This window comes from Somniosus microcephalus, unplaced genomic scaffold (genome assembly GCF_052327205.1).
Source record: "Somniosus microcephalus isolate GS21.2 unplaced genomic scaffold, FLI_Smic_1.0 unresolved_chr6, whole genome shotgun sequence".
NCBI classification, from domain to species: Eukaryota; Metazoa; Chordata; class Chondrichthyes; order Squaliformes; family Somniosidae; genus Somniosus; species Somniosus microcephalus.
The window spans coordinates 43,722,050-43,748,761 of record NW_028225184.1 but is presented as its reverse complement, the minus strand read 5'-3'; positions in this window follow the sequence as shown (position 1 = coordinate 43,748,761).

The window sequence follows — 26,712 nt, the reverse complement described above, 5'->3', positions numbered from 1 at the left end:
ATTGAAATATATTGTGAATAGCTGGGGCCCAAACACTGATCCCTGCGGTACCCCACTAGTCACCGCCTGCTACCCTGAAAAATTCAAGCTCTCTGTTTCCTGTCTGTTAACCATTTTCAGTCCATGCCAGTATATTACCCCCAATCCCATGTGCTTTAGTTTTGCACACGAACCTCTTATGTGGGACATTATCAAATGCCTTCTGAAAATCCAAATACCCCATATCCACTGGTTCTCCGATTAATATTCTATCAGTTGCATACTCAAAGTACTCCAGTAGGATTGTCAAACACGATTTCCCTTTCATAGTTCCACGTTGTATTTGTCGAATCATTTTCTATGTGTCCTGTTATCACATCCTTTATAATAGACTCTAGCATTTTACCTACTACTGATGTTAGGCTAACCTGTCTGTAGTTCCCTGTTTTCTCTCTTCCATCCATTTTTAAATAGTGGGGTTACATTTGCCACCCTCTAGTCTGCAGGAACTGTACCATAATCTATAGAATTTTGGAAGAGGACAGACAATGCATCCATTGTTTCCATGGCTACCTCTTTTAGTACTCTGTGATGCAGAATATCACGCCGTGGGAATTTATCAGCTTTCAGTCCCATTAATTTCTCCAGCACTATTATATTACTAATACTAATTTCCTTTAATTCCTCCTTCTCACTAGACCCTTGGTTCCCTAGCGTTTCCAGGAAGTTATTTGTGTCCTCTTCCGCGAAGATAGAACCAAAGAATATGTTTAATTGATCAGCCACTTCCTTGTTCCCCATTATAACCTCTCCCGCATCTGACTGTAAGGGACCTACATCTGTCTTCACTAATCTTTTTCTTTTTACATATTGTAGAAGCTTTTACAATCGGCTATTATGTTCCTTGCAACTTTACTCTCATACTCCATTTACACCTCTTAATCAATCTCTTGGTTCTTTTTGCTGAAAAATAAACAGCTCCCAATACTCAGGCTTACTAATTTTCTGGCAACTTTATCTGACGCCTCTTTGGATCTAATAATATCCTTAATTTATTTTGTTAGCCATGACTGAGCTGCTTTTCCTTTTGTGTTCTTGCGCCAGAAGTAATGTTTAACTGTCACACAGGCTTTTTAACGAGACAGGGACAATCACACAAGCTTTCTAAAGAGGGCGGACCAGTCACAAAGGATTTTTATTGAGACAGGACCAGTCACACAGAATCAGGCACAAAGGTTTATTAACGAGGCAAGTTCAGTCGCACATACATTTTAAAGAGACATGACCTGTCACACCGGCTGCTAGATGAGCCAGGACCTGTCATACATGCTGTTTAAACAGACGGGACCATTCACACCGGCTATTAGATGAGCCAGCATCTGTCATACATGCTGTTTACAGAGAGCGGACCAGTCACACCGGGTATTAGATGAGCCAGAACCTGTCATACATGCTGTTAAATCACAGAAATCCCACAGAGTAGATAGAGGCCATTTCGGCCCATTGAGCCTGCACTGACACATTTCCCACCCAATCCCCGTAACCCCTACACCAACATCAACACATTTCCCACCCTATCCTCGTAACCCCACGTATTTAATCCCCCTAACAATAAGGGTCAATTTATCATAGCAAATCAACCTAACCCGCACATTTTTGGACTGTGGGAGGAAACCGGAGCACCCGGAGGAAACCCACGCAAACACGGGGAGAATGTGCAAATACCACACAGGCAGTCACCCGAGGCCGGATTCGAACCCGAGTCCCTGGCGCTATGAGGCAACAGTGCTAACCACTATGCCACCGTGCTGCCCCTTGAGGCAGGACCAGTCACACAGATTTTTGAAGCAGACAGGATCAGACTCAAAGGTATTTTTTTTAAGTGACAGGACCAGTCACAGAGCATATTTCAAGAGATAGGACCAGTCACATAGGCTTTTCAAAGTAACAGGATCAGTCACAAAGGCTTATTAAATATACAGGACCAGTCAGACACGCTTATTAAAAAGACAGGACCAGTCACACAGGCTTATTAAAGAGACAGGACCCATCAGACCGGTTTCTTTTAGAGATTGGACCAGTCACACTGGCTCTTCAAAGAGAGAGGACCAGTCACACAGGCTTTTAAAAAAGTCTGGTCCAGTCATACATTATTTTGTATAGATATATGAACAGTCACACAGGATTTTTTTAAAGTGATTGGACACGTGAAACATGCTTTTCAAAGAGGCAGTACCAGACATGATTAGATACACAGGCGTTTGACATAGTGTGACATAGAATGCTGGTTAACAAAATTGAGGCTCAAGGAATAGATTGGTCAGTGGCAGCTTGGATAAGAATTTGGCTTAAGGACAGAAAACAGCGAGCTGTGGTGAACGGCTGTTATTCAGACTGGTGGGTGGTAGACAGTGGTGTTCCCCAGGGGTCAGTGCTGGAGCCACAGCTTTTTTTGATATATATAAATTACCTGGATATTTGAATACAGAGTAGAATTTCGAAATTTGACAGTGACACCGAAAGTGTCGGTGTGGCAAGCAGTGATGATGATACCAATCGACTGCAACAGGTCATAGAAAAGCTAGCAAAATGGGCAGAGAAGTGGCAGATGGAATATAATACAGCGAAGTGTGAGTTGATGCATGTTGGCAGAAGGAACAGGGAGAGGCAGTTTCCAATAAATGGCACAGTTTTAAAGAGTGTGCAGGGACAGGGGGAACTGGGAGTTAATGTGCATAGGTCCCTGAGGTGGTGGGGCATATTGAGAGAGTGGTTGGAAAGCATATGGGATCTTGGGCTTCAGAAATAGAGGTATTGAGTACAAAAGTAAAGATATGCTGAACCTTTATGAAGCGCTGGTTAGGCAGCAACTGGAATACTGCGTCCAGTTCTGGTCACCAAACTTGAGGAAGGATGTGAAGGCCCTTGAGAGGGTGCAGAGGAGATTTACCAGAATTGTTCCGTGGATTGGGGATCTTAGTTACGAGGACAGGTTGGAGAAGCTGGATTTGTTTTAATTAAAGCAAAGGTGGTTGCACGATGATTTGATGGAGTTCTACAAGATTATGACAGTTTTGGAAAGGCTAGACAGGGAAAGGCTTTTCCCACTAATTGATGGTACAATGTCTATGGGACACAGATTTAAGGATTGGGGCAAGAGATACAGAGGGGACGTGAGGAAAAGGTTTTAACGCAGCGAGTGGTGATCAACTGGAACTTGCTGCCGACGGAAGAGGTGGAAGTGGAGACACTCAATGTTTTCTAGGGGAGACTGGATAGGCACCTGACGGAAATAAACTTGCAGAGCTACAGGGATAGAGTGGGGGAATTGGACTTACTGGATTGACCTATAGAGAGCCGGCATGGACATGATGGGCCAAATTGCCTCTTTCTGTGCAGTTATGACTCTATGACAGGCTTTTAAAAGCGGCAACACCAATCCTACCAGATTTTTAACGAGACAGGGTCAATCACACAGGGTGATTAAAACGGCAAGTCCAGTCGCAAATTTGTTATAACGAGGCATTTTAAGGAGACAGGAGAGTCACAAAGGTTTATTAGGGAGAGAGGATCAGACGCACAGGTTTATTAACGGGACATAACCAGTCACATAGACTTTTTAAAGAGATAGGATGTATCACACTGGCTATTTAAAGATACAGGACCAGACACACAGGCATTTTAAGCAGACAGAACCAGTCGCACAATATTTATAAAGAGACAGGACCTGTCACACCTTATTTAAAAAAAAGACGTTACCAGCCACAAAGGCCTTTTAAAGAGACATGAAAAGTCACACTGTCTTTTTAAAGAGATAGGATCAATCACACCGGCTTTTTAAAGAGACTGGACCAGTCAGGCAGGCTTTTTAAAGAGTGAGGACCTGTCACATATGCTTTTTAAAGAAACAGGACCAGTCACACAGGTTTAGTAAAGAGACAGGATCGTCACACAGGCTTTTTATAGAGAATGGACCAGTCACACAGGTTATTTTAATGAGATGGAATCAGACAAACATATATATGAAAGAGGCAGTACCTTACACACCAGATATTCAATGAGTCACGCTCAGTCACACAGGCTTTTTAAAGAGATAGGACAACAACAGCAACAACAATTTGCATGTTTATAGCGCCTTTAACATAGTAAAATGTCCCTAGGCGTTGCAAAGTAATATTTTAAGACAACAAATTTGACTCCGAGCCACATAAGGTTAAATGAGGGCAGGTGACCAAAAGCTTGGTGAAAGAGGTAGGTTATAAGGAGTGTCTTAAGGAAGGAAGAGAGGTGAAAAGGTTTCCAGAGGGAATTCGGGAGCTTAGGGTCTAGGCAACAGAAGGCACGACCACCAAAGATTAAGCGATTATTATCAGTGATGCTCAAGAGGGCGAAATTAGAGGAGTGCAGATATCTCGAGGGGTTCTGGGTCTGAAGGAAATTGCAGTGATAGGAAGGGGCAAGGCCAAGGAAGGATTTGAAAATAAGGAGGAGAGTTTTGAAATCGAGACGCTGCTTAACCGGGAGCCAATGTAGGTCAGCGAGCACAGGGGTTATGGGCGAAAGGGGCTTGATGCGAGTTAGGAAACGAACAGACGAGTTTTGGATGACCTCAGGTTTACGTAGGGTGGAATGTGGGAGGCCAGCCAGGAGTGTGTTGGAATAGTCAAGTCTGGACAAACAAAGGAATGGATGAAAGTTTCATCAGCGAATGAGCTGAGGCAAGGGCGGAGACGGGCAATGTTATGGAGGTGGAAGTAGCCGGTCTTTGTTGTACCGCTGATATGTGGTTGGAAGATCATTTCCGGGTCAAATATGACACCAAGGTTGCGAGCAGGGTGGTTCAGCCTCAGACTGATGTTAGGGAGAGGGCTGGAGTCAATGGCTAGGGAACGGAGTTCGTGGCAAGGACCAAAAACTATAGCTTCATTATCCCCAATATTTAACTGGAGAAAGTATTTGCTCATCCAAAACTGTATGTTGTACACGCAGTCTGATAATTTAGACTCCGTGGAGGGGTAGAGAGAAAAGTTAGTGAGTTAGATCTGGGCGTCGTCAGCGTACATGTGGAAACTGATGCTGTATTTTCAAGGGGCACCATGCAGATCAGAAATAGGAGGGGGCCAATGAAAGTTCCAAGGGGAACGTCAGAGGAAACGATACGGGGGCGGGAAGAGAAGCCATTGCAGGTGATTCACTGGCTACGATTAGATGGATAAGAATGGAAGCAGACGAGTGCAGTCCCACCCAGCCGGACGACGGTGAAGATGCTTTCCAGAAACATGGAGTGGTCAACCGTGTCAAATGCTGCAGACAAGTCAAGAATGGCGAGGAGGGATATTTTACCTTCGTCACAGTCACAAAGGATGTAATTTGTGACTTTGATGAGAGCCATTTCGGTACTGTGGCAAGGGCGGAAATCTGATTGGAGGGATTCAGATATGGAATTGCGGGAAATATGGGCACAAATTTGTGAGGCGGCAACACGTTCAAGAACTTTGTAGAGGAAAGGGAGATTGCAGATGGGGCGGTAGTTTGCAGGGACGGAGGCATCAAGGTTTTTTTTGAGGAGAGGGGTGATGACGATCAGATTTGAGGGAGAGCGAGACAGTACCAGACGAGAGATAACCGTTAACACCATCAGCTAATATGGGAGCCAGAAAAGGAATTTGCATTATCAGCAGTTTGGTTCGAAAATGGTCGAGGAGCGGGAGGTGGTTCTCATCGTCAAGATGAATGCAGACAGATCATGAGGGGTGATCGGAGAGAAGCTGGAGAAATATGTGAGTTAAGCGCTAGGGCAGGGGGGCAACGTTAGATGAAGTTTGGTCCAGTGGGGTGGGGAAGGAAGGGAAGTGGCAGAGGCAGCTGAACGGATAGTCTCAATCTTAGAAACAAAGAAGTCCATGACCGCCTCACATGTTATCGGAGGTGAGGGTGGAGGAGACAGTGAGAGGGGTTTGAGAAGATGGTTAGCAGCAGAGAATAGGAGCTGGGGTTCAGCTTTTCATTCCAGATTCTGGAATAGTGAGCAATTTGGGCAGAGAAGAGTTGGGCCCGATAGTGTTTATGTGGTCCAGACAGATCTGGTGCTGAACGGCTAAGGACCAGTCACACAGGCTTTTTAAAAAATACATGCTTTTTAAAGAGACGGGAAATGTCACGCAGGCTATTTAAAGGGACAGGACCAGACACACAGGCTTTTGAAAGAGACAAGTCCAGTCACACAGGCTTTCCATTCAGACAGGACCAGTCACACTGGCTATCTAGATGGACAGGACCAGTCACAAATGCCTTTTAAAGAGACAGGACCAGTCTAGAAGTATTTGTAAAGAAGCAGAATCAGGCACACATGCTTTTTAAGGGTACAGAAAAGGTCGCACAGGCTTTTTAAAGAGACAGGACCAGTGAAACGTGCTTTTTAAAGAAACAGGACCAGTCACACAGGCATTTTATAATGACAGGTTCAGACACACAGGCATTTTAAGCAGACTGGACCAGACGCAGAGGATTTTTAAAAAGACAGGAGCAGTCATGCAGCCTTTGTAAAGAGACCGGACCAGTTACAAAGGACTTTAAAAGACAGGACAAGTCACACAGACTTATTAAGCAGACAGGACCAATCACACAGGCTTATTAAAGAGACAGGAACAGTGAGCCATTTGGGACTGAGGTGAGGAGGAATTTCTTCTCCCACAGAGTGGTGAACATGTGGAATTCTCTGCCACAGAGGGCGGTGGAGGCCAGATCATTAAATATATTCAAGAAGTAGTTGGATATATTTCTTAAGGCTAAAGGGATCAAAAATATGGGGAGAAGGCAGGGACAGGGTACTGAATTTGCATGGTCAGCCATGATCTCATTGAATGGCGTAGCAGTCTCGAGGGGTTGAATGGCCGGCTCCTGCTCCTGTCTTCTATGTTTCTATGTTTCTGGGTGAAGAAATTCCTCCTCATTTCTGTCCTAAATGGCCTACCCCTTATCCTTAGAGTGTGACCCCTTATTCTAGACTCCCCAACCATCGGGAACATCCTTCCTGCATCTACTCTGTCCAGTCCTGTCAGCATTTTATAAGTTTCAATGAGGCCCCCTCTCATTCTTCTAAACGCCAGCGAGTACAAGCCCACTCGACCCAATCTCTCCTCATACGTCATTTTTGCCATCCCAGGTATCAGCCTAGTGAATCTTCGCTGAACTCCTTCCATGGCAAGGATATCCTTCCTCAGATATGGCGACCAAAACTGCACACAATACTCAAGATTTGATCTCACCAAGGCCCTGTACAACAGCAGCAACAGATCTTTGTTCCTGTACTCAATCCCTCTCGCTACGAAGGCCATCATACAATTTGCCTTCTTAACCGCCTGCTGCACCTGCATGATTAACTTCAGCGACTGGTGCACGAGGACAACTAGGTCTCGTTGCACTCCCCCTTTTCCCAATATATTGCCATTCAGATAATAATCTGCCTTCCTGTTTTTGCCACCAAAGTGGATAGCCTCGTATTTATCTACGTTATATTGCATCTGTCATGCTTCTGCCCAATCAGACAACCTGCCCAAATCATACTGGAGTTTTCTCAGCATCCTGCTCATAGCACACACGCCCAGCCAGCTTTGTGTCGTCTGCAAACTTGGAGATATTTCATCTAGTTCCCTCGTCCAGATCATTAATATATATTGTGAATAGCTGGGGAGCTACGTCCGGTCCCTGCAGTACCCCACTAGTCATTGCCTACCACTCAGAAAAAGAGCCGTTTATTCCAACTCTGCTTTTGTCGGCCAACCAGTTCTCTATTCATGTCAATACGTTGCCCCCAATCCCATGGGCCTTAACTTTACACGCTAATCTATTATGCAGGACATTATCCAAAGCCTTCTGAAAGTCCAAAAACACCACATCCACTGGGTCTCCCTTATCTATTTTACTAGTTACATCTTCAAATAATTCCAGTAGATTTGTCAAGCACGATGTACCTTTTTAATTCCATGTTGACTTTGTCCGATCCTGTCACTGCTTTCCAAGTGCTCTGCAATTACATCTTTTATAATGGACTCTAGCATTTTCCCCACTACCGATGTCAGACTTACCGGTCTGTAATTTCCCGTTTTCTCTCTACCAACTTTTTTGAATAGTGGGGTAAAATTAGCTACCCTCCAATCCATGGGTACTGTTTCAGGTTCCATCGACTTTTGGAAGATGATCAGTAATGCATCTATTATTCCTAAGGCCACCTCCTTAAGTACCCTAGAATGTAGATTATCAGGCCCTGGGGGTTTATTGGCCTTCTCTCCCGTCAATTTCCCGAACACCATTTCCCTACAAATACTGATTTCTTTCAGTTCCTCACTTTCATCAGACCCACGTGCCACGACATCTCTGGGAGGTTATTTGTGTCCTCCTTTATGAAGACAGAACCAAAATATGTATTTAATTGGTCTGCTATTTCTTTGTTCCCCATTATAAAACTCCTGATTCTGACTGCAAGGGCTCTACGCTTGACTTCACCAAACCTTTTCTCTTCACATATCTATAAAAGCTTTCACAGTCAATTTTTATGTTCCCTGAAAGCATACTCTCATATTCTATTTCCCTTTCTTAATTAATCCCTTTGTCTTCCTTTGTTGAATCCTAAACTGCTCCCAATCCTCAGGTTTACTGCTTTTTCTGGCCAATTTATATGTCCTATCCTTGGACAGGACTCGTCACACAAGCTTTTTAAAGAGACAGGACCAATCACACAGGTTTATAAAGAGACAGGACCAGTCAGACAAACTTTTTAAAGAGACAGGACCAATCGCACAGGCTTTTTAAAGAGACAGGACCAGTCACACAAGCTTTTTAATCAGTCAGGACCAGTCACACATGCTTTGTGAAGAGACCTAACTAGATAAATAGGCTTTGTAAAGCGACAGGACCAGTCACACAGACTTTGTAAAGAGACAGGACCAGTCACACAGACTTTATAAAGAGACAGGACCAGTCGCACAGGCTTTTTAAAGAGACAGGACCAGTCACACATGCATTGTGAAGAGACAGGACCAGTCACACAGACTTTGTAAAGAGACAGGACCAGTCATACAGACTTTGTAAAGAGACAAGACCAGTCACACAGGCTTTTTAAAGAGACAGGACCAGTCACATAGGCTTTTTAATCAGTCAGGACCAGTCACACATGCTTTGTGAAGAGACCTAACTAGATAAATAGGCTTTTTAAAGCGACAGGACCAGTCACACAGACTTTGTAAAGAGACAGGACCAGTCACACAGACTTTGTAAAGGGACAGGACCAGTCACACAGACATTGTAAAGAGACAGGACCAGTCACACAGACTTTGTAAAGAGACAGGACCAGTCACACAGACTTTGTAAAGAGACAGGACCAGTCACACAGACTTTGTAAAGAGACAGGACCAGTCACACAGACTTTGTAAAGGGACAGGACCAGTCACACAGACTTTGTAAAGAGACAGGACCAGTCACACAGACTTTGTAAAGAGACAGGACCAGTCACACAGACTTTGTAAAGAGACAGGACCAGTCACACAGACTTTTTAAAGCGACAGGACCAGTTACTCGGGCTTTGTAAAGAGACAGGACCAGTCACACAGACTTTGTAAAGAGACAGGACCAGTCACACAGACTTTGTAAAGAGACAGGACCAGTCACACAGACTTATTAAAGCGACAGGACCAGGTACTCGGGCTTTGTGAAGAGACAGGACCAGTCACACAGACTTTGTAAAGAGACAGGACCAGTCACACAGACTTTGTAAAGAGACAGGACCAGTCACACAGACTTTTTAAAGAGACAGGACCAGTCACACATGCTTTGTGAAGAGACAGGACCAGTTACTCCGTCTTTTCACAGAGAAACTACAGATCACACAGGCTTCTAAATGAAAAAGGACCAGGGACACAGTCTTCTGAAGGAGAAAAAGCGCTGAACACACAAGTGCCTAGAAAATCCTCTCGGGCAGAGGCTCAAAACACACGATTTCGGATCCGAAATTCTTACCCCCCATATCTCTCCTTACAGATTGTTAGATCATTAATGTTCGTTGACAAGTTCTAATCTTGTCCTGTTTATGACCCCTTACAACTTGCTTTTTTTGGAAAGTCTTAGTTTTAATGTGTTTATTGTCAATTGTTTAATAAAAGTTTCGAATACCTTGTTAAACATTTCTCAGTATTAATGACAATTGGGTTTTTACCCACATGTAGTTCCTCTGTCTTTTTCAATGTATTCACGGAATGTTGGCATTGCTGGCCAGGCAAGCCAATCCCTAATTCTTGGGAACCCTAATCCTGGAGAAGGTGGCGTGGAACCGGCTTCTGGAACTGCTGCAGTCCTTATGGCGAATGTACATCCACGGTGCTGACTTTGGTACAGCGGAATGGCTTGCTCGGCCATTTCAGAGGGCAGTTAAGAGTGAATCACATATGGGCAGCCCAGGTAAAGATGGCAGGCTTCCTTTCCTAGGTTTTTCCAACAATCTTCTATTACTGATAATATATATTATTTCAAATGTATTATGTGAAATTAAATTCCCCAGCCGGTGTGGTGGGATTATCTGTCCTGTCCTCTGGATTACCAGTCCAGTAACATAAACACTGTCATAAATCGCAACTTCTACAAGAAGTAACTCAGGAAGCGCTACTGAACGGACAGCTGAGGGTGCCGACCGAGGAGTATAAATACTCGGGCGTAGGCCCAACTTGACCAGAGACAATCTGGAAACAGGAAACTAGTGACTACTAAACAAACCTCCATGTTTTGTTACAAGTCGATTAAAGCCTTGCTTTATGTACAACCAGGTGCCCAGTGAGCCTTTATTCCATCAAACACTCTGCGAATTTACACCATGTCTACAGAGAGTAATCTATCACACCTTTGATTTGTGCCTTTTAGGTGTTGGAGATATTTGCAGTATGCAGGAGGTGAGTTATTCACCTCAGAATACCCGATTCTGACCTACTGTAGTAACGACGGCATTTATGTGGCTGGTCCAGATGATTTTCTGATCGATAGCGACCCCTACAATTTTGATGGTGGAGGATTGGGTGATGAAAATGCCATTGACTGGCAAGTGGAGGACGTTAGATGATCTCTGGTTGGAAGTGGTCATCTTCTCCTGCTTGATTGGAGATAATTTACCATAATAACAGCAGAAATGAGGGATTGTAGTTATCTGGAGAGACTGGGACTGTTCTTCTTAGAGCAGCGAAGGTTAGGGGGAGATTGAATAGAAGTGTTTAAATGATAAGTGTATGGATACCCTCTACTCGGAGCTCCGACACGGCAAGTGTGCCCGAGGTAGGCAGAGGAAACGCTTCAAGGACACCATCAAAGCCTCCTTGAAAAAGTGCAACATCCCCACCGACACCTGGGAAACCCTGGCCCAAGGCCGCACAAAGTGGATGAGACGAATCCGGGAAGGCGCCGAACACCTCGTGTCTCTTTGCAGAGAGCAAGCTGAAGCCACGTGCTAACAGCGGAAGGAGCGCACGTCAACCCAAGCATCCCACCAACCCGCCCATTCAAACACCATCTGCCCCACCTGTGACAGAGACTGTAGGTCCCGCATTGGACTCATCATTCACCTGAGAACTCATTTTTACTGTGGAAGCAAGTCATCCTCGGTTCTGGGGGACTGCCTAAGAAGAAGATTGATACCGTAAATAAGGAGAAATTGTTTCCACTGGCTGACTTGTCAGTATTAAAAGGAGGAGCTTTGTTCACGCAGTGAGTTTTTATGATCTGGAACTAACTCTCAGAAAGGCTGGTGGAAGCAGATTCAATAGGGTCAGGTCGTAGCATACTCGCCTCTGAGTGAGAAGGTCCTGTGTTCAAGTTCCACTCCAGCGATGTGAGTACAGCAATCTAGCTAACACTTCAGTGCAGTATTTAGAGAGCGCTGCACAGCCAGAGGGGCAGTACTGAGGGAGCACTGCACTGTCGGAGAGAGGGTACTGAGGAAGCAGTCCACTGTCAGAGGGTCTGTACTGAGGGAGCGCTGCAATGTCGGAGGGTCAGTACTGTGGGCGCACTGCACTGTTGGAGGGTCAGTACTGTGGGCGCACTGCACTGTTGGAGGGTCAGTACCGAGGGAACGCTGATCTGTCGGATTGGCAGTACTGCTGAAGTGCCGTACTGTCGGAGTGTCAGTGCAGAGGGAGGGCTGCACTGTTGGAGGGGCAGTACTGATGGAGCGCTGCACTGTCTGAGGGGCAGTACTGAGGAAGGGATGCACTGTCGGAGGGGCAGTACTGAGGGAGCGCTGCACTGTCCGAATGGCAGTACTGAGGGAGCGCTGCACTGTTGGAGGGGCAGTACCGAGGGAACGCTGCACTGTCAGAAGGGCAGTATTGAGGGAGCGCCACTATGTCCGAGGGAAGTAGTGAGGGAGCGCTGCACTGTTGGAGGTGCAGTACTGAGGGAGCGTGGCACTGTCGGTGGGCCAGTACTGGGGGAGCACTACATTGTCGGAGGTGCAGTCCTGGGGGAGCGCTAGATTGTCGGATTTGCAGTACTGGGGGAGCGCTACATTGTCGGAGGTGCAGTACTGAGGGGGCACGACATTGTTGGAGTGTCAGTACTGAGGGAGCGCTGCATTGTCGGAGGTGCAGTACTGGGGAGCTCTACATTGTCGGCGGTGCAGTACTGGGGGAGCGCTGTGTTGGCGGAGGAGCCATCTTTCTGATGCGACGTTAAACTGAGGCATAATCTGCTGTCTCTCAGGTGGATGTTTGAAGAAGAGCTGTGGAGCTTTCTTCAGTGTTCTGGCCATTATTTATCTCAAACAGCATCACTAAAATAGATGGTCTGGTCATTATTACTTTGCTGTTTATGGAACTTGACGTGCACAAACTAACGGCCGTGTTTCCTACAGTACAACACTGACTACACTTCGAAATAACTTCATTGACTTTAAAGTGCTTTGGGACATCCCAAGGTTGTGAAAGGCGCTGTATAAATGCCAGTATTTCTTTGTTAATAGAAACTTTCAACAGGCGTTTGAATATGGATTTGAAAAGGAGAGATTTTCATTACCATTCACGGCTGGATATGACAGATTTGAAATAATTTCATCGCTGGCCTCTGTCCAATTTCATCCCACTGAGCACGATGGTAGTGACACATGATATGATGGAGTGTGTCCTCAGGGTGAAGGCGAGACATAATCTCCACAAATATTGTGCAGTGTTCAGTCCTACTAATATCGTCATGGACAGAGACATATGCGATTGGTAGGTTGGTGAGGACGAGGTCATGCAGACTGTTCTATCATGTTGGTTCTCCCACCACCAGCCACAATCCCAGTCTTGGAGCTGTGTTCTTCAGGGATCAGTTAATGATGGTTCTTCCGAGCCACTCTCGGTGATGAACATTAAATATACCCCCTTCCAAGCCATAGTATATTTTGTGTCCTTCCTGCTCTTGATGCTCCTATCACCTGGGGTTCAGCATGGAGATGTGCTGATTCATCAGCTGAGGGAGGTCGGTAGGTGGTAATCAGCAGGAATTTACAACTGCCCATATCTGAATGGCAGCCATGAGACTTCATTATGTCCTTGGGCAATGTTGAGGACTCGCAGTGTCTCACCCACCAGATTGCGTACACCTCTGGCCTCACTTCTGGTGGGTCTGTCCTGCTGTCATACCCTGGGATGGTGATGGCGGAGTCGGGATTTGTTAACTGATAGGTATGGTTCTGTGATTATGACTGCGAGAATTCAATGTTTCCAGAGCGGTTCCTTGATTATTGAAATGTTTACAGGGTATTTACCGAATTGTTTCCTATTTTAAGCACATCCCTTTGATTCCTTGGAGTCAACCCTTTGATTGTTTTCTTTATTTTTCCCCTCTGTAAAGCACCATTACAAGTTTGGTTGGGTGAGTTCAATCTTTAGAAACATCTTGCTGTTCTTGTTGTAGATTCAGGTGAACAGAATGCCCTGGGAATGAAATTGCTGGACTGAGGCGGGAGCAGTGTAAGCTAGGTGGCCCTGGAAATGTAATTACTAGACTGACGTCAGGGCAGTGTAATCTAGATAGCTCTGGGAATGAAATTCCTTGACTGAGGCGGAAGCAGTGGAATCTAGGCGCCCCTGTGAATGAAATTCCTGGACCGAGGCAGGAGCAGTGTAATCTTGGCGGCCCAGGGAATGAAATTCCTGGACTGAGGCAGGAGCAGTGTGATCAAGGTGGCATGGGAATTAAATACCTGGACTGTGGCGGGAACACTGTAAATTAGGCGGCACTGGGAATGAAATTCCTGGACTGAGGGGGGAGCAGTGGAATCTAGGTGGCACTGGGAATGGAATTACTGGAATGAGGCGGGAACAGTGGAATCTAGGTGGCCCAGCGAATTAAATTCCTGGACTGAGGCGGGAGCAGTGGAAACTAGGCGGCCCTGGGAATGAAATTCCAGGACTGAGAAAGGAGTAGTGGAAAGTAGGCATCTCTGGGAATCACATTCCTGGTCTGAGAAAGGAGCAGTGGAATTTGGCGGCTCTGGGAATTAAATTCCTGGATTAAGGCGGGAGCAGTGTAATCTAGGCAGCCCTAGGAATGACATTCCAGGGCAGAGGCGGTAGCAGGGGAAAATAGGCAGCCCGTGGAATGAAATTCCTGGACTGAGGCGGGAGCAGTGGAATCTTGGTGGCTGTGGGAATTATATCCTGGAATGAGGCGGGAGCAGTGGAACCAAGGCGGCCCTGGGAATGAATTTCTTGGACTCAGACGGGAGCAGTGGAATGTAGGCAGCCCAGGGAATGACTTTCCTGGAATGAGGCTTGAGCAGTGGAATCTAGGCGGCCTTGTGAATGAAATTCTTGGAATGAGGCGGGAGCAGTGGAACCTAGACGGATCTGGGAATTAAATACCTGGACAGAGGAAGGAGCAGTGGAAAGTAGGCGGCCCAGGGAATTAAATTATTGGACTATGGGGGAACCAATTGAATCTAGGCGGTCCTGGTAATGACTTTCCTGGACTGTGGCAGGAGCAAAGTAATCTAGGCCGCCCTGGGAATGAAACTCTTGAACTGAGGAAGGAGCAGTGGACTGCCTAGGGAATGAAATTCCTGGACTGAGGAAGGAGCAGTGGAATCTATCCGGCCCTGGGAGGGACATTCCTGGACTCAGGCGGGAGCAGTGGCATCTTGGCGGCCCTGGGAATGAAATTCCTGGATTGAGGAAGGAGCAGTGGATTCTAGTCGGCCCTGAGAATGAAATTCCTGGACTAAGGTGGGAGCAGTGGAATCTAGGTGGTCCATTAAATGAAATTCCTGGACGGAGCGGGGAGCTGTAGAATCTAGGCGGCTCTGGGAATGAAATTCCAGGATTCAGGCGGGAGCAGTGAAATCCAGGCGGCCCTGGGAATGAAATTCCTGGACTGAGGCAGTAGCAGTGGAATCTATGCGGCACTGGGAATTCATTTCCTGAACTGAGGTGGGAGCAGTGGAATCTAGGCGGCCCTGGGAATGAATTTCTGGATTGATTTGGGAGCAGTGGAATCTAGACGACGCTGGGATTGAAATTCCTGGACTGAGGAAGGAGCACTCGAATCTAGGCGGCCCTGGGAGGGACATTCCTGGACTGAGGCGGGAGAAGTGGAATCTAGTCAGCCTTCGGAGGGACATTACTGGACTGAGGCTGGCACAGTGGAATCTTGGCGGCCCTGGGAATGAAAATCCTGGACTGAGAAAGGAGCAGTTGGAACTAGGCGGCCCTGTGAGGGACATTCCTGGATTAAGGCAGGAGCAGTGGAATCTTGCCGGCTCTGGGAATGAAAATCCTGGACTGAGAAAGGAGCTGTGGAATGTAGGCGGCCCTGGGAATTAAATTCCTGGACTCAGGCGGGAGCAGTGGAATGTAGGCGGCCCAGGGAATGACATTCCTGGACTGAGGCGGGAGCAATGTAAACTCGGCAGCCCTGGGAATGAAATTCCTGGATTGAGGCGGGAGCAGAGGAAGCTAGGCGGCGTTGTGAATGAAATTCCAGGAATGAGGCGGGATCAGTGTAATCTAGGCGGCCCTCAGAATGAAATTCCTGGATTGAGGTGGAAGCAGAGGAATTTAGGCGGCACTGGATGTGGAATTCCTGGACTGAGGTGGGAGCAGAGGAATCAAGGCGGCACTGGGAATGAAATTCCTTGACCGAGGCGGGCGCACTGGATTCTAGGCGGCCCTGGTAATGAAATTCCTGGACTGACGCAGAAGCAGTGTAAAGTAGGCAACCCTGGGAATTAAACTTCTGGATTGAGTTGTGAGCAGTGGAATCTTGGCAGCCTGGGATTGAAATTCCTGGACTGAGGCAGGAGCAGTGGAATCTAGGCGGCGCTAGGATTGAAATTCCTAGACTGAGGCAGGAGCAGTGTAATCTTGGTGGCTCTGGGAATTACATTCCTGGACTGAGGCGGGAGCAGTGGAATCTAGGTGGCACTGGGAATTATATTCCCGGACTGAGGCGGGAGCAGTGGAATCTATGCAGCCCTGGGAATTACATTACTGGAACGAGTCAGGGGCAGTGGAATGTAGGCAGCCCTGGGAATGACATTCCTGGATTCTGGCGGGAGCAGTATAATCCAAGCGGCCTGGGAATTAAATTCCAGGGTTGAGGCGGAGCTGTGTAATCTAGGCAGCCTGGGAATGAAATTCCAGGGTTGAGGCGGAGCTGTGTAATCTAGGCAGCCTGGGAATGAAATTCCTGGATTGAGGCGGAGCAGTGCCATGTAGGCAGTGACTTCATTCCATCACTGGGATCATCTCTAAGATACTGCCATTCAGGAACTTTTATTTATCCTTCATGTTTTTACCCCAATGTCCTGGCATGGTATAAATCAGAGTACACGTTTGGGGCAATGCATATTTTCTAGTATTTTACTCCATCCTTTTTTCTGTCACTTTCTCATCTTTTGTTCTCAGTTTGAGTTTAATACATGAAGAGAAATTTCGTTCTCTCTTTTCTGTCCACGGCACTCAAAGGATGGGTGAAATAGCAGCTTAACATTTACATTTACATTTGTAACAGTTCAGCAGAATGTTGTCTCAGGTTCAGAAGATTTTCACCAAATGCCGAAATGTCATCGGCCTGAAACGTTAACTTTATTTCTCTCTCCACAGATACGGCCTGACCTGCTGAGTATTTCTAGCAGTCTCTGTTTTTATTTGCTGCTGTTTTCACCGAATGGTCGGTGTGGTGGCTTACACAGAGTCTCAGGAACAAATGATGGGAGATCACATCCGCATCGTTAAATGTATGAAATATCCGCTAATCATTTAGTTCCAGTCAGTGTCTCCTTTCACACCCTCTCCAGTTCTGCATTAGTGGCACTGCTTCTGAAGGTTAGAATAGGATTACAAAGATAATTTCCATTTCCACAGAATGTTCATTCAGTCAGATTTCAAAACATTTATTTCCAAACTTTGTTTAGAATTTACAATTGATCCCATGCCCGTCTGGGGAAGATCAGTAGATCTGTCAGTGAGACCCAAAGTGATTCTGTATTGCCTCCTGCTATCCTTCAGGATAAACAATCCCAAATGATAATTACTGATGTACTGAGGATAAGAAAATCCTTTCATATTTTTTCATCTAATATTCACTGCACAGGTTGGAAAGCAACAGCTGAATAGTTGAAGGATAAACCTCTTCCATTTGTTTTCAGGTACTTTACAAAAGCGTTCGGCGGCACTTTGCCTGTGGGACAGGTCGTCTGATTTCGATATAAATTACCTGGCCAATGATAACGATTTATTTTAATTCAGTGTCTATTCTTTGCAATGTTATTTGGAAAATCTTCCTTTCAATGAGCTGCGATTTGGATATTTCAAAAAAGTGTAGAAAACTCAATCTGTAACACTTCTTACAACCCAGTTATCTTAATTACTGCAGTGCAATTATATTTATTATCTTATTGTCATATTACATCCATACATTTTCAATACAATTGCCTGTAATTATTGTACGCCAAGGTAGCAATTCCTGTATTTTGCTGCAAAATGGATATTCTAACAAGGAGCAGGAATCCAAGCAGGACTTACCACGTCCCTAACACAGGGGCACAGAAGCGAATTGCATCGCTCCAAATGCCGACTGATCCTAGGACATGAAGGCTTCCTGAGAGGTTCTGGTCCTTTGTGTACCTGGTACCTCGGATGGTGCTCTTGTCTGCATGGTTAAAGGTAGATCCAACACTTAATCTCTCATTGATTAAGAATCTGTTACTTTAATTTTGTATTTACCACAATCTCATTTATTATTCCACAGTTATTCCCGATTATTATTGCAATATACCTTGTAGTCAGCTCCACAGGTAAAATAATTAGAATATATCTTTGAGTGGCGCTAGTGAGTTGCAGATTTCACCCCAATACCATCAAATTGCTGCTTTTGCTCCCTTCCTGATATATAATGTTCCTGTTTATTTCCCTTCCTCACAGTGAATTTGGTGACAATTGTGATCCTTTCCCGGGGAAAGTGCGGTCTCTCCAAATGTGTCACTCGCTACCTGGTTGCCATGGCCACAGCGGATCTACTGGTCGTTATCCTCGATCTGATATTGAGGCAGATTCCCATTGTTTATAAGGACAAGTTTCATTTCGTGCTGTTCTTCCGCATGTGTAATATCCACGCCGTTCTGATTTATGCAGCTACAGACTGTTCTGTCTGGTTCACCGTCACTTTCACCTTTGATCGATTTGTGGCCATTTGTAGCCAGAAGCTGAAAACTAAATATTGCACCGAGAAAACGGCGGCTGTGGTTCTGGGAACAGTGACTGTGCTGAGCGGTTCAAAGAACATTTTCTGGTATTTTATGTTCACAGATCAGTATTGGCTTCAGAACAACCCCTGGTTTTGTGGTGTAACAGCCGATGTTTTGTTTTCACGTGTCTGGGGAGCAATCGAGTTCCTTCATTATATTCTCACCCCGGGGGTCCCATTTGTTCTGATTCTGCTGCTCAACGCTGTCACTATCAGGCACATTTTACTGGCCAGCAGAGCCCGCAGGAGACTCCGGGGTCCCAGCAGTGGGGGGAGTCCCAGGGATCCAGAGATGGAGAGTCGCAGAAAATCCATCATTTCACTGCTTGTTATCTCCGGCAACTTCATCCTGTTATGGGCAGCGTTTACGGTGTTTTGTATATTGAACCGGATGTATGATTTGGGGTTAGGGCCTGTATTTCTACCATATTATGTTCTCGAAATGGGTATGATGCTGCAGCTGCTGAGTTGCTGCACAAACACTGGGATTTATGCAGTGACCCAGACTAAGTTCAGAGAGCAGTTGAAGAATGTGGGGAAATACCCCTTTACACTGATTGTAAAATTCATTAAAGGATGAGAAGAAATGGAAAATTTGCAGCCTGAGAGCTCCCTGGGCCTGTTATTGTGAGCGAGCTGCTCACCTTGGGCTGGACCGGGTCGGGCTAGTGATCAGCAACATTCACAAACTCACTCACACAGTCTACACTGGGCTCCCTGGGCCTAATGTTGCAGTGAGCCGCTCTCCCCAGGGACGCGGGGCTGGTGATCGGGGACAATCACACTCACACACACACTGTCAACACTGGGCTCCCTGGGCGCGATATTGTGGTGAGCCGCTCTCCCCCGAGTCGCAGGGCTGGTGATTTGGGAGATACACACACTCACTCACAAATTGGCTACACTGGGCTCACTGTGTCTGATATTGTGGTGAGCCACTCTTCCCCGGGCCGCCCGTGGGGCCGGTGATCGGGGACAGTCACACACTCACTCACACACTGTCTACACTGGGCTCACTGTGCCTGATATTGTGGGGAGCCACTCTCCCTCGGGCCCCGGGGCCGGTGATCGGGGGCATTCACTCACTCACTCATACATTGTCTACACTGGGCTCACTGTGTCTGATATTGTGGTGAGCCGCTCTACCACGGGCCCCGGGGCCGGTGATCGGGGGCATTCACTCATTCACTCACACACTTTCTACACTGGGCTCACTGGGTCTGATATTGTGGTGAGCCACTCTTCCCCGGGCCGCCCGTGGGGCCGGTGATCGGGGACAGTCACACACTCACTCACACACTGTCTACACTGGGCTCACTGTGCCTGATATTGTGGGGAGCCACTCTCCCTCGGGCCCCGGGGCCGGTGATCGGGGGCATTCACTCACTCACTCATACATTGTCTACACTGGGCTCACTGTGTCTGATATTGTGGTGAGCCGCTCTACCACGGGCCCCGGGGCCGGTGATCGGGGGCATTCACTCATTCACTCACACACTTTCTACACTGGGCTCACTGGGTCTGATATTGTGGTGAGCCGCTCTCCCCCGGGTCGCAGGGCTGGTGATTGGGGACATTCACACACTCACTCACAAACTGACTAATTGGGCTCACTGTGCCTGATATTGTGGTGAGACGCTCTCCCCCAGGCCACGGGGCCAGTGATTGGGGACATTCACACACTCACTCACATACTGTCTACACTGGGCTGACTGGGTCGGATATTGCGGCGAGCCGCTCTCCCCCGGCCCGCCCGTGGGGCCGGTGATCGGGGACATTCAGTCACATACTGTCTACACGGGGTTCCATGGGTCTGATATTGTGGTGAGCCACTATCCCCCGGGCCACCCGCTGGACCGGTGATCGGGGACATTCACACGATCACTCACACACTGTCTACACTGGGATGATTGGGTCTGATATTGTGGTGAGCCGCTATCCCTCGGTCCACCAGCGGGACCGGTGATCGGGGGCATTCACACACTCACTCACACATTGTCTACACTGGGATCACTGAGTCTGATATTGAGGTGAGCCGCTCTCCCTCGGGCTGCCGGGCCGGTGATCGGGGACATTCACACACTCACTCAATCAATGTCTACACTGGGCTCCCTGGGCCTGATATTTTGGTAAACCGACCACCTCCGGGCAGTGGGGCCAGTGATCGGGAACATTCACACACTCACTGACACACTGTCTACACTGGGCTCCCTGGGTCTGATATTGTGGAGAGCTGCTACCCCCGGGCCGCGGGGCTGGTGATCGGGGACATTCATACACTCACTCACACACTGTCTAAACTGGGCTCCCTGGGTCTCATATTGTGGTGAGCCGGTCTCCCCTGGACCACCCGCGTGGCTGGTGTTCGGGGACATTCACACACTCACTCACACACTCTCTACACTGGGCTCACTGGGCCTGATATTTTGGTGAGCCGCTATTCCTCGAGTGGTGGGGCCTGTGATTAGGGACATTCACACACTCAGACATTCACACACCCACTCACACAGTGTCTACACTGGGCTCCCTGGGCCTGATATTGTGGTGAGCCGCTGTCCCCTGGGCTGGTGATCGGGGACATTCACACACTCTCTCACACATTCTCTACAGTGGGCTCCCTGGGCCTGATATTGTGGTGAGACGCTCTCCCCCTGGCCAAAGGGCCGGTGATCGGGGACATTCACACACTCACTCACACACTGTCAGCAGTGGGCTTCCTGGGCCTGATATTGTGGTGAGCCCCTCTCCACCGGGCCACGGGGCTGGTGATCGGGGACATTCACATGCACACTCATACACTGTCTAAACTGTGCTCCCTGTGTCTGATATTGTGGAGAGCCGTTCACCCCCGGGCCGGGACACTGTTCGCAGACATTCACTCACTCACTCACTCACTCTCTACACTGGGCTCCCTGGGTCTGATATTCTGGTGAGCCTCTCTCCCCCGGTCACGGTGCCGGTGATCGGGGACATTCACACACTCACTCACACACTAACTACACTGGGCTCCCTGGGCCTGATATTGTTTCGAGTCGCTCTCCGCCGGTCCGTGGGCCGGTGATCGGGGACATTCACACACTCACTCACACACTGTCTACACTGGGTTCCCTGGGTCTGATATTGTGGTGAGCCGCTGTTCCCTGGCCACGGGGCCGGTGATCGGGGACATTCACACATTCACTCACACACTGCCTACTCTGAGGTCCCTAGGCTTGATATTGTGGCAAGCCGGTCTCCCCTGGACCGCCCACGGGGCTGGAGATCGGGGACATTCACACACTGACTCACACATTGTAAACACTGGGCTCACTGGGTCTGATATTCTGGTGAGCCGCTCTCCCCTGGGCCGTCCGAGTGGCTGGTGATCGGGGACATTCACACACTCACTCACACACTCTCTACACTTGGCTCCATGGGCCTGATACTGTGGTGAGCCACGCTCCCCTGGGCTGCAGGACCGGTGATCAGTGACATTCACTCGTTCACTCACACACTGATTACACTCGGCTCCCTGTGCCTGATGTTCTGAAGAGCCGCTCTCTCCTGCGCAGTCATGTTGGTTACCAGGGTGATTCACACACTCACTCACACACTGTCTACACTGGGATCCATGGACCTGATGTTGTGGCGAGCTGCTCTACCCCGGGCCGCGGGGCCGGTGATCAGGCACATTCAAACATTCACTCACACACTGTCTACACTGGGTTCCTTGCATCTGATATTGTGGTGAGCCGCTCTCCCCAGGGCCGCGGGGCTAGTGATTGGGGACATTCACACACTCACTCACAAACTGTCTACACTGGGCTCCCAGGGCCTGATATTGTGGTGAGCCGCTCGCCCCCGGTCCGCAGGGCCGGTGATCAGGGTCATTCACACACTCACTCACACACTGACTGCACCGGGCTCCCTGGGCCTGATATTGTGGTGAGCCGCTCTCCCCCGGTCCGCAGGGCCGGTGATCAGGGTCATTCACACACTGACTCACACACTGTATACACTGGGCTCCCAGGGCCTGATATTGTGGTGAGCCGCTCTCCCCCGGTCCGCAGGGCCGGTGATCGGGGTCATTCACACACTCACTCACACACTGTCTGCACTGGGCTCACTGGGTCTGATATTGTGGTGAGCCGCTCTCCCCCGGTCCGCAGGGCCGGTGATCGCGGTCATTCACACACTGACTCACACACTGTATACACTGGGCTCCCAGGGCCTGATATTGTGGTGAGCCGCTCTCCCCCGGTCCGCAGGGCCGGTGATCGGTGTCATTCACTCACTCACTCACACACTGACTGCACCGGGCTCCCTGGGCCTGATATTGTGGTGAGCCGCTCTCCCCCGGTCCGCAGGGCCGGTGATCGGGGACATTCACACACTGACTCACACACTGTATACACTGGGCGCACTGGGTCTGATATTCTGGTGAGCCGCTCTCCCCTGGGCCGTCCGAGTGGCTGGTGATCGGGGACATTCACACACTCACTCACACACTCTCTACACTTGGCTCCCTGGGTTTGATACTGTGGTGAGCCACGCTCCCCTGGGCTGCAGGACCGGTGATCAGTGACATTCACTCGTTCACTCACACACTGTTTACACTCGGCTCCCTGTGTCTGATGTTCTGAAGAGCTGCTCTCCGCTGCGCAGGTATGTTGGTTACCAGGGGGATTCACACACTCACTCACACACTGTCTACACTGGGCTCCCTGGGCCTGATATTGTGGTGAGCCGCTCTCCCCCGGTCCGTGGGGCCAGTGATCGGGGACATTCACACACTCCCTCAAACACTGACTACACTGGGCTCCCTGGGCCAGATATTGTGTTGAGCCACTCTCCCCCGGCCCACGGGGCCGGTGATCGGGGACATTCACAAACTCACTCACACACTCTCTACACTTGGCTCCCTGAGCCTGATACTGTGGTGAGCCACTCTCCCCTGGGCTGCAGGACCGGTGATCAGTGACATTCACTCGTTCACTCACACACTGTTTACACTCGGCTCCCTGTGCCTGATGTTCTGAAGAGCCGCTCTCCACTGCGCTGTCATGTTGGTTACCAGGCTGATTCACACACTCACTCACACACTGTCTACACTGGGCTCCCTGGACCTGATGTTGTGGTGAGCTGCTCTACCCCGGGCCGCGGGGCCGGTGATCAGGCACATTCAAACACTCACTCACACACTCTCTACACTGGGCTTCCTGGGCCTCATATTGTGGTGAACCGCTCTCCCCCGGGCCACGGGGCCGGTGAGCAGGGACATTCACACACTCACTCACACACTGTCTACACTGGGCTCCTTGCATCTGATATTGTGGTGAGCCGCTCTCCCCAGGGCTACAGGGCTGGTGATTGGGGTCATTCACACACTCACTCACAAACTGTCTGCACTGGGCTCCCTGGGCCTGATATTGTGGTGAGCCGCTCTCCCCCGGTCCGCAGGGCAAGTGATCGGGGTCATTCACACACTCACTCACACACTGACTGCACCGGGCTCCCTGGGCCTGATATTGTGGTGAGCCGCTCTCCCCCGGTCCGCAGGGCCGGTGATCGGTGTCATTCACACACTCACTCACACACTGACTGCACCGGGCTCCCTGGGCCTGATATTGTGGTGAGCCGCTCTCCCCCGGTCCGCAGGGCCGGTGATCGGGGTCATTCACACACTCACTCACACACTGACTGCACCGGGCTCCATGGGCCTGGTATTGTGGTGAGCCGCTCTCCCCCGGTCCACGGGGCCGGTGTCGGAGACATTCACACACTCACTCACACACTCTCTACACTGGGTTCCCTGGGCCTGATATTGAGGTGAGCCGCTCTCCCCCGGGCCACGGGGCTGGAGATCGGGGACATTCACTCACTCACTCACTCTCTACACTGGGCTCCCTGGGTCTGATATTCTGGTGAGCCTCTCTCCCCCGGTCACGGTGCCGGTGATCGGGGACATTCACACACTAACTCACACACTAACTACACTGGGCTCCCTGGGCCTGATATTGTTTCGAGTCGCTCTCCGCCGGTCCGTGGGCCGGTGATCGGGGACATTCACACACTCACTCACACACTCTCTACACTGGGCTCCCTGGCCCTGATATTGTGGTGAGCCGCTCTCTCCCGGGCCGGGCTGGTGATCGGGGACATTCACACACTCACTCACACACTGTCTACACTGGGCTCCCTGGCCCTGATATTGTGGTGAGCCGCTCTCTCCCGGGCCGGGCTGGTGATCAGGGACATTCACACACTCACTCACACACTGTCTACACTGGGTTCCCTGGGTCTGATATTGTGGTGAGCCGCTGTTCCCTGGCCATGGGGCCGGTGATCGGGGACATTCACACACTCACTCACACACTGCCTACTCTGAGGTCCCTAGGCCTGATATTGTGGCAAGCCGGTCTCCCCTGGACCGCCCACGGGGCTGGAGATCGGGGACATTCACACACTGACTCACACATTGTAAACACTGGGCTCACTGGGTCTGATATTCTGGTGAGCCGCTCTCCCCTGGGCCGTCCGAGTGGCTGGTGATCGGGGACATTCACACACTCACTCACACACTCTCTACACTTGGCTCCATGGGCCTGATACTGTGGTGAGCCACGCTCCCCTGGGCTGCAGGACCGGTGATCAGTGACATTCACTCGTTCACTCACACACTGATTACACTCGGCTCCCTGTGCCTGATGTTCTGAAGAGCCGCTCTCCCCTGCGCAGTCATGTTGGTTACCAGGGTGATTCACACACTCACTCACACACTGTCTACACTGGGCTCCATGGACCTGATGTTGTGGCGAGCTGCTCTACCCCGGGCCGCGGGGCCAGTGATCAGGCACATTCAAACATTCACTCACACACTGTCTACACTGGGTTCCTTGCATCTGATATTGTGATGAGCCGCTCTCCCCAGGGCCGCGGGGCTAGTGATTGGGGACATTCACACACTCACTCACAAACTGTCTACACTGGGCTCCCAGGGCCTGATATTGTGGTGAGCCGCTCGCCCCCGGTCCGCAGGGCCGGTGATCAGGGTCATTCACACACTCACTCACACACTGACTGCACCGGGCTCCCTGGGCCTGATATTGTGGTGAGCCGCTCTCCCCCGGTCCGCAGGGCCGGTGATCAGGGTCATTCACACACTGACTCACACACTGTATACACTGGGCTCCCAGGGCCTGATATTGTGGTGAGCCGCTCTCCCCCGGTCCGCAGGGCCGGTGATCGGGGTCATTCACACACTGACTCACACACTGTATACACTGGGCTCCCAGGGCCTGATATTGTGGTGAGCCGCTCTCCCCCGGTCCGCAGGGCCGGTGATCGGTGCCATTCACTCACTCACTCACACACTGACTGCACCGGGCTCCCTGGTCCTGATATTGTGGTGAGCCGCTCTCCCCCGGTCCGCAGGGCCGGTGATCGGGGACATTCACACACTGACTCACACACTGTATACACTGGGCGCACTGGGTCTGATATTCTGGTGAGCCGCTCTCCCCTGGGCCGTCCGAGTGGCTGGTGATCGGGGACATTCACACACTCACTCACACACTCTCTACACTTGGCTCCCTGGGTTTGATACTGTGGTGAGCCATGCTCCCCTGGGCTGCAGGACCGGTGATCAGTGACATTCACTCGTTCACTCACATACTGTTTACACTCGGCTCCCTGTGTCTGATGTTCTGAAGAGCTGCTCTCCGCTGCGCAGGTATGTTGGTTACCAGGGGGATTCACACACTCACTCACACACTGTCTACACTGGGCTCCCTGGGCCTGATATTGTGGTGAGCCGCTCTCCCCCGGTCCGTGGGGCCAGTGATCGGGGACATTCACACACTCCCTCAAACACTGACTACACTGGGCTCCCTGGGCCAGATATTGTGTTGAGCCACTCTCCCCCGGCCCACGGGGCCGGTGATCGGGGACATTCACAAACTCACTCACACACTCTCTACACTTGGCTCC